This window comes from Sciurus carolinensis, chromosome X (genome assembly GCF_902686445.1).
Source record: "Sciurus carolinensis chromosome X, mSciCar1.2, whole genome shotgun sequence".
Taxonomy (NCBI): Eukaryota; Metazoa; Chordata; class Mammalia; order Rodentia; family Sciuridae; genus Sciurus; species Sciurus carolinensis.
Window position 1 is genome coordinate 81,147,070 of NC_062232.1, and position 14,001 is coordinate 81,161,070.

At 38.1% G+C, this 14,001-nt stretch overlaps 1 pseudogene; it reads right to left on the reverse strand.

The window, feature by feature from the left end:
* The window catches only part of LOC124971559 (serine/threonine-protein kinase PLK4-like), an 84,832-nt pseudogene that overhangs the window by 10,164 nt on the left and 60,667 nt on the right, over nucleotides 1-14,001 (reverse strand).

Below are 14,001 nucleotides of genomic sequence, written 5' to 3' on the forward strand. Positions count from 1 at the left end.
CCTCCTCCCACCAACCGCCCGTAGCCCTAGGCAGTCACTCCAAGTCCAAGTGACCCGCCCTGTTCCTCCTCCTTCTCCTTGGGGTAGTCCCCCGGGTGTTCAGGAGCGGTGGCTCCGAGACCAAGTGACTCACCACGCTCCTCCTCCAGGCAGGCCACCAGTGTTCAGGAGCGGTCGCTTTTAGTCCAATCAACTCACCACTCGCCTCCTCCTCTGGCAACCACCTGTGGCTCTGATGCAGTCACTCCTAGACCAAGCGTCCCACCGCTCTCCTCCTCCAGGCAGGCCACCAGTGTTCTGGAGCAGTTGTTCTGAGTTCAAACAGCTCGCCACGCAGCTCCTCCTCTGGCAACTGCCTGTGGCTCTGATGCAGTCACTCCTAGGTCAAGCAACCCGCCGCGCTCCTCCTCTTCCTCCGGGCAACCTCCCGGTGTTCAGGAGCGCTCGCTCTGAGTTCAAACAGCTTGCCACACAGCTCCTCCTCTGGCAACTGCCTGTGGCTCTGATGCAGTCATTCCTAGACCAAGCGTCCCGCCGCACTCCTCCTCTTCCTCCGGGCAGTCCCCCAGTGTTCAGGAGCACTCACTCTGAGTTCAAACAGCTCACCACGCAGCTCCTCCTCTGGCAACCGCCTGTGGCTCTGATGCAGTCACTCCTAGACCAAGCGACCCGCTGGGCTTCTCCTTTTCCTCCAGGCAACCCCCCGGTGTTCAGAAGCAGTCATTCTGGGCCTAAACAGCTCACCACGCAGCTCCTCCTCAGGCAGCTGCCCGGAGCCCCAGTGGTTGCTCGAGTTCAAGCGCTGTGCTGAGCCGCCTCCTCTACGATGATCCTAGTTGTCCGTCTTTACCACTCCAGCGGGGGGAGGGGCGTCTTGCAGAGCAACTCCACTTCACAAATCCCCTGCGTTCCGGGGCTACTGCCCCATCCGGGATGCCTCCCCAACAGGAGAGACTCACCCGGCGGCTTTGAATTGGTCCCAAGTCTCTCACTATCTCCTCTTTTGAATCTTGCGTTCTGGAGCAACGTGAAATGCAGCCGCCCTCTAGTCCACCATCTTGGCCCCCCCTTGTAGTTTCTGTTCATGATTTCTTACCATCTTTTCTGTTTGTTCAACTTTGTTTTCAAGATTAAATATTTTGTCTTCATTGTCTCAGGTTCTGTCTTCCAAGTGATCTGTTCTGTTGGTGATTCTTTCTATTGAATTTTTAATTTGGTTTATTGTTTCTTTCATTTCAAGGATTTCTGGTTTTTTTTTTTTTCAGAATTTCTATCTCTTTATTGAAATGATCTTTTGCTTCCTGCAGTTGCTCATTTAACTATTTATTGGAGTCATCATTCATTTTCTGTATTTGCTTTCTTACCTTATCCTTTGCTCCTCAGATCATTTTCATTATGTACATTCTGAACTCCCTTTCTGACATTTCTTCTATTATGCTGTCATTTGATTCTATTGATGTAGCATCTAGGTTTGCTTGGGACACTTTCTTCCCTTTTTTTTCACGTTGTTCATATATCTTCCCCACTAGCAGTGCAAATTCAAGGTATTGCAGTTTCCCCCCATAGACTTATAGTGTCCCTGCAAGTTTCCAATTCCTCACCTTAGAGTGGGAGATCAATATTAACAGCACACAATACAAACAATATGCAACCTTAACCCAAATAGTTCCTATTAAGATATTAAAAGTACTGTCTTAATAAACAGAGATGATGAGTTTATTATCTACAGCATAAACTATAGGTTTGCAATAATGATCACAGTTTCTAATGGTGGACAAAGAGGATGTGGAAGGGTATAGGATTAATGTTAATGAGATAAGAAGTGAGTCTATGGAGGTACTAAGTCATAGGTATAGTGAAAACAGAATTAAAGAAACTGGTTGTTAGCATGAGAAAAGGGAGAAAGAGTCTCCAAGAAAACAGATAGACAAGAGGAAAATAGAGTGAGAAAAATAATCAAGAAAAAAAGAAAAGTAGGAATAATAGTAGGTATAATAGGAATAATTGTAATAATGCTACTAATAAAAATATTCTATAATAAAACTATACTCTACTGTTCAAACCTCCTAGTCTTCAGTGAACTGATGCCTAAGAGTTACTTGATAATGCAGTGTCCCAAGATGGGAACTACCCAAATAGGGATGTTGTCCTCAAGGTAGGGAATAATCCATGATAGTGGGTAGAGGTAACCCCACCTATTGGTAGATGGTCACTTGCAGCACAGGTGATAAATTGCATGGGTGCTAGACCATGGGCACTGGGCAGGGTGGTGCTGAAGTGTTGCACCAACTTTTTTCTTTATAAGTTAATTATTTGGGGTACTTAGTTATAATGATGGAAAGATATCTAATACAATAGATTATTTTTAAATCAGTTTTAGGTTCAAAATAATATGAAAGGTTTCCAATGAGTTCCCTAGTTCCACACACACACAGACTCCCCACTATCAAAATCCTGAACCAGTATGACATATTGTTAGTATCAATAAACCTACACTGGCACATCATTATTACTCAAAGTTCATAGTGTATATTAAGATTTACTATGGATGTGCATTCTATGAACTTTGACAAATGTGTAATATTGTATGAGCAAAATTAGAGTATCATACAGACTCAATTCACTGCCTGAGAAAACTTCATGACTAAAGAAAGCTATTTACCTTTTCCACCCCTCATCACCTGGCAGACAGTAAACTTTTTATTGGTTCCATGCTTTTACCTTTTCCAGAATGTTATATACTTAAACCAATACTGTACATTGCATTTACAGATTGACTTGTATCACTGAGGAATATGCATTTAACCTTCCTTCACATCTTTTCATAGCTTGACAGATCATTTCTTTTTAGCACAGAATAATATTCCATGTATTGGTACCAAAATAGACAGGTAGATCAATGGTACAGAACAGAGGACATGGACACAAATCCAAATAAATACAATTTTCTCATACTAGACAAAGGAGCCAAAAATATGCAATGGAGAAAAGATAGACTCTTCAACAAATGGTGCTGGGAGAATTGGAAATCCATATGCAACAGAATGAAACTAAACCCATATCTCTCACCATGCATGAAACTAAACTCAAAATGGATTAAGGATCTCGGAATCAGACCAGAGACCTTGCATCTTATAGAAGAAAAAGTAGGTCCAGAGCTTCAACATGTCAGTTTAGGACCAGACTTCCTCAACAGGACTCCCATAGCACAAGAAATAAAATCAAGAATTAATAACTGGGATAGATTCAAACTAAAAAGCTTTCTCTCAGCAAAGGAAACTCTCAGCAATGCGAAGAAAGAGCCTACAGAGTGGGAGAAAATCTTTGCCAATCATACTTCAGATAGAGCGCTAATCTCCAGAATCTATAAAGAACTCAAAAAACTCTACATCAAGAATGTAAATAATCCAATTGACAAATGGGCTAAAGAAATGAATAGACACTTCACAGAAGAAGATATACAAGCAATCAACAAACATATGGAAAAATGTTCAACATCTCTAGTAATAAGAGAAATGCAAATCAAAACCACCCTAAGATTCCATCTCACCCCAATTAGAATGGCAATTATCAAGAATACAAGCAACAACAGGTGTTGGCGAGGATGTGGGGAGAAAGGTACACTCTTACATTGCTGGTGGGGCTGCAAATTAGTGCAGCCACTCTGGAAAGCAGTGTGGAGATTCCTTAGAAAACTTGGAATGGAACCACCATTTGACCCAGCTATCCCACTCCTTGGCCTATACCCAAAGGACTTAAAATCAGCATATTACACAGATACAGCCACATCAATGTTCATAGCTGCTCAGTTCACAATAGGCAGATTGTGGAACCAACCTAGATGTCCTTCAATTGATGAATGGATAAAGAAAATGTGGTATATATATATACAATGGAATATTACTCAGCCATAAAGAATGATAAAATTATGGCATTTGCAGGCAAATGGATGAAACTGGAGAATATCATGCTAAGTGAGATCAGCCAATCTCAAAAAACCAAAGGAAGAATGATATCGCTAATAAGTGGATGATGACACATAATGGGGGGTGGGAAGGGTTAGTGTTGGGGTTGGAGTTGGGTTTAGGGAGGGGGACAGGAATGGAGGAAGGAAGGACTGTATAGAGGGAAAAGAGGGGTGGGAGGGATGGGGGAGAAGGGGAAAAATAACAGAATGAATCAAACAGCATAACCCTATGTAAATTTATGATTACACAAATGGTATGCCTTTACGCCATGTACAGACAGAGAAACAACATGTATCCCATTTGTTTACAATAAAAAAAACAAGAAACTACAAGAATTATGGGATATCTTGTAAAGACCAAATTTAAGAATTATTGGGATTGAGGAAGGCACAGAGATACAAACCAAAGGAATAAATAATATATTCAATAAAATATCAGAATATTTTCCAAACTTGAAGAATGAAATGAAAAATCAAATATGAGAGACTTACAGGACACCACAATTTCACAAAATTATAACAGATCCACACCAAGGTGCATTATTATGAAAATACCCCATGTTCAAAATAAAGATAGAATTTTAAAGGCTGAGAGAGAAAAGCATCAGATTACATACAGAGGATACCAATACAGATATCAGCAGATTTCCCAGCCCAGACCTTAAAAGATAGAAGGGCATGGAACAAAACATTTCAAGCTTTGAAAGAAAATGGATGCCAACCAAGAATCTAATACCCAGCAAAACTAACCTTCAGATTTGCTTATGAAATAAAATCCCTCCATGACAAGCAAAAACTAAAAGAATTTATAAAAGAATTTACAAATAGAAACCCTGCACTACAGAACATTCTCAGCAAAGTATTCCATGATGAAGAAATGAAAAAACAATGATATACGTCAGCAAAGGGAGGAACTACCCTAAATGAAAACCAAATTAAAGGAGAAACCAAGTCAAATTAAAAACAAAAAATAAGCCAAAATGGCCGGGAATACAAGTCATATCTCAATAATAACCCTGAATATTAAAGATATAAACTCATGAATCGAAAGACCTAGTCTGGCAGATTGGATTAAGAAGAAAGACCCAACAATATGCTGCCTTCAAAAGAGAGGGCCTTAGGTGAACCAGTATTACCATGTTTTCTTCCTACAATTATTGGGAAAAAGGGAGCACTCCTACTTTTCTTTTCCTCTTCTGAAATTACAGATTCCAGTGCTAAACAAATACGATGACCCTCATTAGCATGGTCCACAGATATTTTTATTTCCTCTTTTAAGCTATGAACTTAACTTTTAACCTTTAAAGTGTAAAATTTCCCAGTCTTTTCAATTACTTGTATTAAATCTTCTGTTTTGTGTATTTTTGCTCCATCATAAAACCAAACCTCAAAATCAGCACCAGGAGAATTCTCCATCAAAATACATTTAGCATATCTTGTAAAATAAGTGATTTGGAGAGATTTAGATCTTACAAGCTGTACAAATCTGGAAGTATGTTGATATTTTCACCAGTATTTTTCTGGTAAACTGTCAAAGCTGTACCTCTGATGTTGCCAATAGGTGAGGATGCTTTATCAGCAAGAGGAAAGCCTCTTCCATCATTTGGATAATATATAGTGATCATATTCCCATCACTAGATATTGGAAGAACTTCTTTCACATATTCTTGAGATGTATATTCCTTTAGAAGCTCCACACACACCTCCTCTGAATCAAGTAAGGTCACCACAACCTTTTTGGTTTTCTGTCTGATTGGTTTTAGCCTGGGAGCAGTCAAAGGAGATGTAATGCTTCATAATGTGTGTTTTTGACATCCCAGTGTTGACTCCACACCCCTGGTCTTGCTTTGTTCGGAAAGAGGATCAAAGCCAAAAATAGGTTCTTGTTGCATTATCTCAGGGTCACTGTGCAGTTCAGTCATATACTTCATACTGATTTACAGTACTCAGCTGATTTACAGGAGTGGCATCATCCAGAGCATCAGAGTTCTTTCTGGCTCTCATATCACTCCAAGCATTTCTTGACAGGTCCTTCTGCAAAACATTCATTTGCAGATTTCCAAACCACTGTTGTACCATTTCAGTTTGAGTTGTCTGGTCTGAAAACCAAAAAGGACTTTTTCCTGGACAAAGATGATTTGAAAGTGCTTGGTTGTTATCAGGTCTTTCAAAAGATCCAGAACTATGAGATGTCTTTTCTTTAAAGAAATGAAAAATATTGACATTGCTGTTTGCAGGTGAGATAGGTCTTCATTTTCTTCTCCTCCTGATTTTTTGGACTTTGAAAGTGTTTCTGCTGAGTGACATTGTTCCATTGTATAGGTTATTGCTCAAGACTGACTATTAGAAGTACCAGATCAATCAGAGGAATGGGCTCTACAGAGGTATCAAGAATGTGGGGACTCGGAGCAACCACTGGGGCTCCGGGTGGATGCCTGAGGAGGAGCTGCGTGGTGAGCTGTTTGGACCCAGAACAACCGCTTCCGAACACTGGTGGGTTGCCCAGAGGAAGAGGAGAAGCATGGCGGGTCGCTTAGTTTAGGAGTGACTGCATCAGAATTACAGGCGGCTGCCTGAGGAGGAGCTGCGTGGCGAGCTGTTTAGTCTCAGAGCAACCACTTCTGAACACCGGGGGGTTGCCTGGAGGAAGAGAAGAAGCTCGGCGGGTCGCTTAGTCTAGGAGTGACTGCATCAGAGCCTCAGGCAGTTGCCAGAGGAGGAGGCGAGTGGTGTGTTGTTTGGACTCAAAGCGACCACTACTGAACACCCGGGGGGCTACGCCGAGGAGGAGGAGGAACAGGGTGGGTCACTTGGACTCGGAGTGACTGCCTAGGGCTACGGGTGGTTGACGGGAGGAGGAGACTCAAAGTGAGTTGCTTGGACTCCTAGTGACTGCCTTGGAAACCGGGCGGCTGTCCGGAGGAGGAGGTGTGTGGTGGGTCTCTGGGTCTCGGAGCTACTGTACAGGGCTCCAGGTGGCGGCTCAGAGGAGGGGCCGCATAGCCAGGCGATTAGGTGCAGAGCAGGGTCCCAGGACCGGCTTCTTGCTGGAAGAGCCTCACAGAGACACACCTAGGGGCGGAGCAAAGTTTCCAGGACTGCGGGCAGATTCTATGAAGAGAAGCAGCCTAAGGAGACTCGTCAGCGAAGGGTGAGAGTGCCAGGCCCAGGAGGTAGGGCCGGGCCCCTGGGAACGTTGCAGAGGAAGACAGCCCAGCCCAGGCAGTAGTTGTAGATTGAGGGGAACCTCTAGGAGGGCAACTGACAAGCGAGACCTCCCCACTGGGTGAGTATTTCCTGCTGGGTGAGGTTTTCCCACAAGGACGGTAAAACCAGAGACACAGGCATAAACAGACCTTGCCTCAGCCTGCAGCCTAGTTCCCCTTTGGAAGACCATTGGTCAACAATTGGAGGCACCTCTGCCCACTAGCAGGGAATATACCCCACCTAAGTGTCACCATCCCTAGAGAGGCAGCTTCCTTGTGGAGAACCGCATTATCAACTTCTTCCAAGACTTCAGGCTACTGAAGGATAAGAGGGGATATACTAGGAATCTTCAGGGATATTATAAGTGGATAGAGGAAATCTGCAATATCTTAAGGACCCACTGATTCCTGAAAATATGAGAAAACAAGGGAAGAAAATGCCCCAAACAAATCTAGATGTTACATCAATAAAATCCAACGACAGCATGGCAAAAGAAATGACAGAAATGGAGTTCAGAATGTACGTAATTAAAATGATCAGGGAAGCAAACGATGAGATGAAAGAGGAAATGCAGGCATTGAATGATGAGATGAAAGAGCAAATGTAGGCATTGAATGATCGCACCAATCAACAGTTAACAGAGCAAATTCAGGAAGCAAAAGATCATTTCAATAAAGAGTTAGAGATATTGAAAAAAAACCAAACAGAAATCCTTGAAATGAAGGAAACAATAAACCAAATTAAGAACTCCATAGAAAGCACAACCAATAGGATAGAACAGCTGGAAGACAGAACTTCAGATATTGAAGACAAAATATTTAACCTCGAAAAAAAAGTTGAACAAACAGGGAAGATGGTGAGAAATCATGAACAGAATCTCCAAGAACTATGGGATATCATGAAAAGGCCAAATTTGAGAATTATTGGGATTGAGGAAGGCTTAGAGAAACAAACCAAAGGAATGAACAATCTATTTGAAGAAATAATATCAGAAAATTTCCCAAATCTGAAGAATGAAATGGAAAAAGCAAGTCCAAGAGGCTTATAGGACTCCAAATACACAAAATTACAACAGAGCCACACCAAGGCACATTATAATGAAAATACCTAACATACAAAATAAAGACAGAATTTTAAAGGCTGTAAGAGAAAAGAACCAAATTACATTCAGGGGGAAGCCAATACGGATATCAGCAGATTTTTCAATCCAGACCCTAAAAGCTAGAAGGTCCTGGAACAACATTTTTCAAGCTCTGAAAGAAAATGGATGCCAACCAAGAATCTTATACCCAGCAAAACTTACCTTCAAATTTGACGATGAAATAAAATCATTCCATGATAAACAAAAGCTAAAAGAATTTACAAAAAGAAAGTCAGCATTACAGAACATTCTCAGCAAAATATTCCATGAGGAAGAGATAAAACAAAGAAGCAAATCAGCAAAGGGAGGAATTATCCTAAAGGAACTGTCAAATAAAGGAGGAACCAAGTTGTGTCAAAAAATAAATAAATAAATAAAATTTTAAAAATGAACCAAATGACTGGGAATACAAATCATATCTCAATAATAACCCTGAATGTTAATGGCCTGAATTCATCAATCAAAAGACATAGACTGGCAGATTGGATTAAAAAGAAAGATCCAAAAATATGTTGCCTGCAAGAGACTCACCTCATAGAAAGAGATACCCATAGACTAAAGGTGAAAGGATGGGAAAAAACATACCATGCACATGGACTCAGCAAAAAAGCTGGAGTATCCATCCTCATTTCAGATAATGTGGACTTCAAGCCAAAGTTAGAAGGGATAAAGAAGGACATTTCATACTGCTTAAGGGAAGCATAAATCAGCAAGATATAACACTGCTTCACTCTTTCTGCCAAGGATTGCTTTAGCTATTCTGGGTTTTTTATTCTTCCAGATGAATTTCATAATTTCTTGCCCTATTTCTGTAAGATACATCATTCGGATTTTAATTGGAATTGCGTTGAATCTGTATAGCACTTTTGGTAGTATGGCCATTTTGACAATATTAATTCTTCCTATCCAAGAACATGGGAGATCTTTCCATCTTCTAAGGTTTTCTTGAATTTCTTTCTTTAGTGTTCTGTAGTTCTCATTGTAGAGGTCTTTCACCTCTTTTGTGAGATTGATTCCCAAATACTTTATTTTTTTTGAAGCTATTGTGAATGGGGTAGTTTTCCTAATTTCTCTTTCTGAAGATTCATCGCTTATGTATAAAAATGCCTTAGATTTATGTGCATTGATCTTATATCCTGCTACTTTACTGAATTCACTTATGAGATCTAAAAGTTTTCTGGTGGAATTTCCTGGTTCCTCTAAGTATACCATCATATCATCAGCAAATAGGGATAGTTTGAGTTCTTCTTTTCCTATTCGTATCCCTTTAATTTCTTTGGACTGTCTAATTGCTCTGGCTAGATTTTCAAGGACGATATTGAAAAGAAGTGGTGAAAGAGGGCATCCCTGCCTTGTTCCAGATGTTAGCGGGAATGCTTTCAGTTTTTCAACATTTAGAATGATATTAGCCATGGGCTTAGCGTAGATGGCCTTTACAATGTTAAGGAATGTTCCCACTATCCCTATTTTTTCTAGTGTTTTGAGCATGAAGGGGTGCTGTATTTTATCAAATGCTTTTTCTGCATCTATCGAAATAATCATGTGATTCTTGGCTTTAAGTCTATTGATATGGTGAATTACATTTATTGCTTTCCTGATGTTGAACCAACCTTGCATCCCTGGGATGAAACCCACTTGATCATGGTGCACTATCATTTTAATATATTTTTGTATGTGATTTGCTAAAATTTTGTTTAGAATTTTTGTGTCGATGTTCATTAAGGATATTGGTCTGAAATTTTCTTTCCTCGATGTGTCTCTCTCTGGTTTAGGTATCAGGGTGATATTGGCTTCGTAGAATGAGTTTGGGAGGGTTCCCTCCTCTTCTGTTTTATGAAATACTTTGAGAAGTATTGGAATGAGCTCTTCTTTAAAGGTTTTGTAGAACTCGGCTGAAAACCCATCTGGTCCTGGACTTTTCTTTGTTGGTAGGCTTTTGATGACTTCTTCTATTTCATTACTTGAAATTGGTCTATTTAAATTGTGTATGTCCTCCTCGTTCAGTTTAGGCAATTCATATGTCTCTAGAAACCTGTAGATGTCTTCGAAATTTTCTATTTTGTTGGAGTATAGATTTTCAAAATAGCTTCCAATTATGTTTTGTATTTCAGTCGTGTCTGTTGTGATATTTCCTTGTTCATTCCGAATTTTAGTGATTTGGGTTTTCTCTCATCTTCTCTTTGTTAGTGTGGCTAAAGGTTTATCAATTTTGTTTATTTTTTCAAAGAATCAACTATTTATTTTGTCAATTTTTTGTATTGTTTCTTTTGTTTCCATTTTGTTGATTTCAGCTCTGAGTTTAACTATTTCCTGTCTTCTACTACTTTTGGTTTTGGTCTGTTCTTCTTTTTCTAGGGCTTTGAGCTGTAGTGTTAGGTCGTTGATTTGTTGAGTTTTACTTCTTTTATTAAATGTGCTCCATGAAATAAATTTTCCTCTAAGTACTGCTTTCATAGTGTCCCAGAGATTTTGATATGTTGTTTCTTTGTTCTCATTTACCTCTAAGAATTTTTTAATTTCCTTCCTAATATCTTCTGTTATCCATTCATCATATAATAGCATATTGTTTAATCTCCAGGTGTTGGAGTAGTTTCTGTTTTTTACTCTTTCATTTATTTATAACTTCAATCCATTATGATCTGATAGAATACAAGGTAGTGTCTCTATCTTCTTGTATTTGCTGACATTAGCTTTGTGGCATAATATATGGTCTATTTTAGAGAAGGATCCATGTGCTGCTGAGAAGATAGTGTATTCGCTCTTACACCCACACTTTTTTGATTACTACAGTTGTATATAAGACTGGAAGTTCAGGGTTGTCAGTCTTCCCTTCAATATTCTATTAGCTCCTCTGAGTCATTTGCCTCTCTATATAAACTTTTTATGTCAATATCCACGAAATAATTTACTGGGATTTTGATTGGGGTTGAAGTATGTCTATAGATCAAGTAGAAAAGAACTTAGATCTCATCAGTATTTAGTCTTCCAACAACAGTTTTATGAGGTTATACCTAATGCATTTTGATGTTATTATTGTGTAGATACATATTAACTGTTGCTTTATATATGGACATGAAATATTTCCACCAATTATTTAGTTTTTCTTTGACTTTTGTCATCAAAGTTTTGTAGTTTTCCTTATGCAAATCTTGGGCATATTTTGTTGGATTTATATTAATTTTATTCTTTGGCATATTAATGTAAACAATACTGTGTTTTTAATTTCAAATTTTAGTTGTTTGTATCTCATATATAGGAAACTGATTGACTTTTATATATTTAAGTTGTATCCTGCAAACTTGCTATAATTGCTTGTTAGTTTAGTTCCAGGTTTTTTTCCCTATTTTTTCTTTTCTTTTCTTTTCTTTTTGTCAAATCTTTTGGATTTTCTACAAAGATATTCATGTCACTTTTTATTTTCTTATTCTCAATCTGTGTAACTCTTTTTACCTTTTTTCATCTTATTATATTAGAACTTCCAATAAGATGTGGAAAGGGAGTGGTGAGAAGACAAATCCTTTCCTAGTTTTGACATTAGTGTTTCTAATTTACTGCCATTGTGATTGTAGCTATAGGTATTTTGTAAATGTTCTTTATTAAATTGAGGAGGTTATCCTCTATTTCTGGTTTACTGGCAGTTTTGTTTTAAAAAAAAGTGGTTGCTGGGTTTGGCCAAATGATTTTCTGCATCTATTGATAAGATCATGTGATATTTTCTCTAACCTGTTTATCTGATGAGTTACATTAATTAATATTCAAATTTTGAAAAGCCTCTTATACAAGGATAATTGACACTTGGTAATGGTGTTTAATTATTTTATAAATTATTTGCTTTGTACATCGTTTGTGGGACTGCAAATTAATATAACCACTCTGTAAAGCAGTACGTAGATTCCTTAAAAAGACAGGAACGGAACTACAAGGTAACCCAGCTATCCCACACCTTTGTATAATCCAAAGATTTAAAATCAGCATACTATAGTGATACAACAACATCATTATTTATAGCAGAGCAATTCACAATAGCCAAGTTGTGGAATCAGGCCAGATGTCCATCAAGAGATGAAACGATTAAGAGAATGTGGTATATGTACACAGTGGAGTTTTACTTATCCATAAAGAAGAATAAAATTATGATATTTGCTGTTGAGTGGATGGAACTGGATAAAATCATGCTAAGTGACATAAGTTCAACTCAGGAAGTGAAGGGTCAAATGTTTTTTTCTCATATGCAGAAGCTAGACAAAAATAAGGGTGAACAGAAAGGGAAATCCCATGAAAATAGAAGAGAGATTATTGGAGTAGAGGAAGGGGTTTGAGGAAAGGGAGGAAGGATGGAAATGGAAGGAATGTTGGAATTAATTTGACCAAAGGATCCTAGTACATATAGGACTATATCACTATACTGCAATGAATTTCACCTTCAAGTATATCTATAATGCCTTAATAAAATTATAAGTAAGTAGAAGAAATAACAGGAAAAATTATCTGCTTTGATTTTCTAATAGGTTGCTGAGTATTTCTATATCTATATTCATTAGAGAGATTGGTCTATAATTTTCTTTTAAAGTATAATCTTTTAAGTGTTTGTATAAAGTTAATATTATTCAATGACTTGGGAAAGTATTCTTCTGCTCCTGTTTATGAAAGAGAATACAGAGAACTGGTATAGTTCATTCCTTAAATATTGGGTAGGATCTATCAGAAAACCCATCTGGGCCTCGTGCCTTCTCTTTTGGAAGGATTTTAATCATTTATTCAGTTCCATTAATAGATAGAGATATATCCACGTTGTCTATTTCTTTTTGTGTGAGTTATGGCAGATTGTATCTTGCAAGGAATTAATCCATTCTATCGAGGTTATTGAATTTGTGGGTTAGACTTGCTCATATTATTTTGTCTTTTAAGTATCCAAGGAATCCACACTGATTCCCTCTCTTCATTTGATAATATTATTAATTCATGTTTACTATGTATTTATTGATCTTCTGCCTGCTGGATCTGTCTTTCTTGAAAGAGGGGTATTGATACATTGAATTATAATAGTGAATTCATTTATGTGTCTTGCATTGGCATCAGTTTTTGCTTCCTGTATTTGATGTTCTATTATTGAATATATATTCACTAAGAATTGTTACATCTTGTTAATGATTAATCCCATTATCATTATGTAATGTCTTTTATCCCTGAAAATTTTTCTCATTTTGAAATCTGCTGTCTAAAATTAATATACTACTTGATTTCTTTTGATTATTGTTGGCATGGTGTATCTTCCTTTCTTCATCCCTGACTTTTAATAAATTTATGTTTTATATTTAAATTTTTGTGGATAATGTATACTTGGTCTTGTTTTTTGATCCTCTGTGATAGTCTCTATTTTTAATTTTTATATTAAGATCAGTGACCAAGTGATTAGTGGTACAAGTTTTGTCTCTCAGACTTGTCTAGGTCAAATCTCTATTTTTTTATTAGTTGCAATACAGGGTTCTCTACCTTAGTACTGGTTCACATTGAAATTTTTTCTCAGGTAACTTGTACTTCTTTACATTTGCTTTGCCCTTGAACCTGACTTCTCTGATGGATCTAAGAATAGTTGTTTGTTTTTCAGTTTGTTCAGCTTTTTACTTGTCGATATAGAATGATGACTTCCAAGATCCTCACATTTTGGATGAGAAGCCTGAATTAT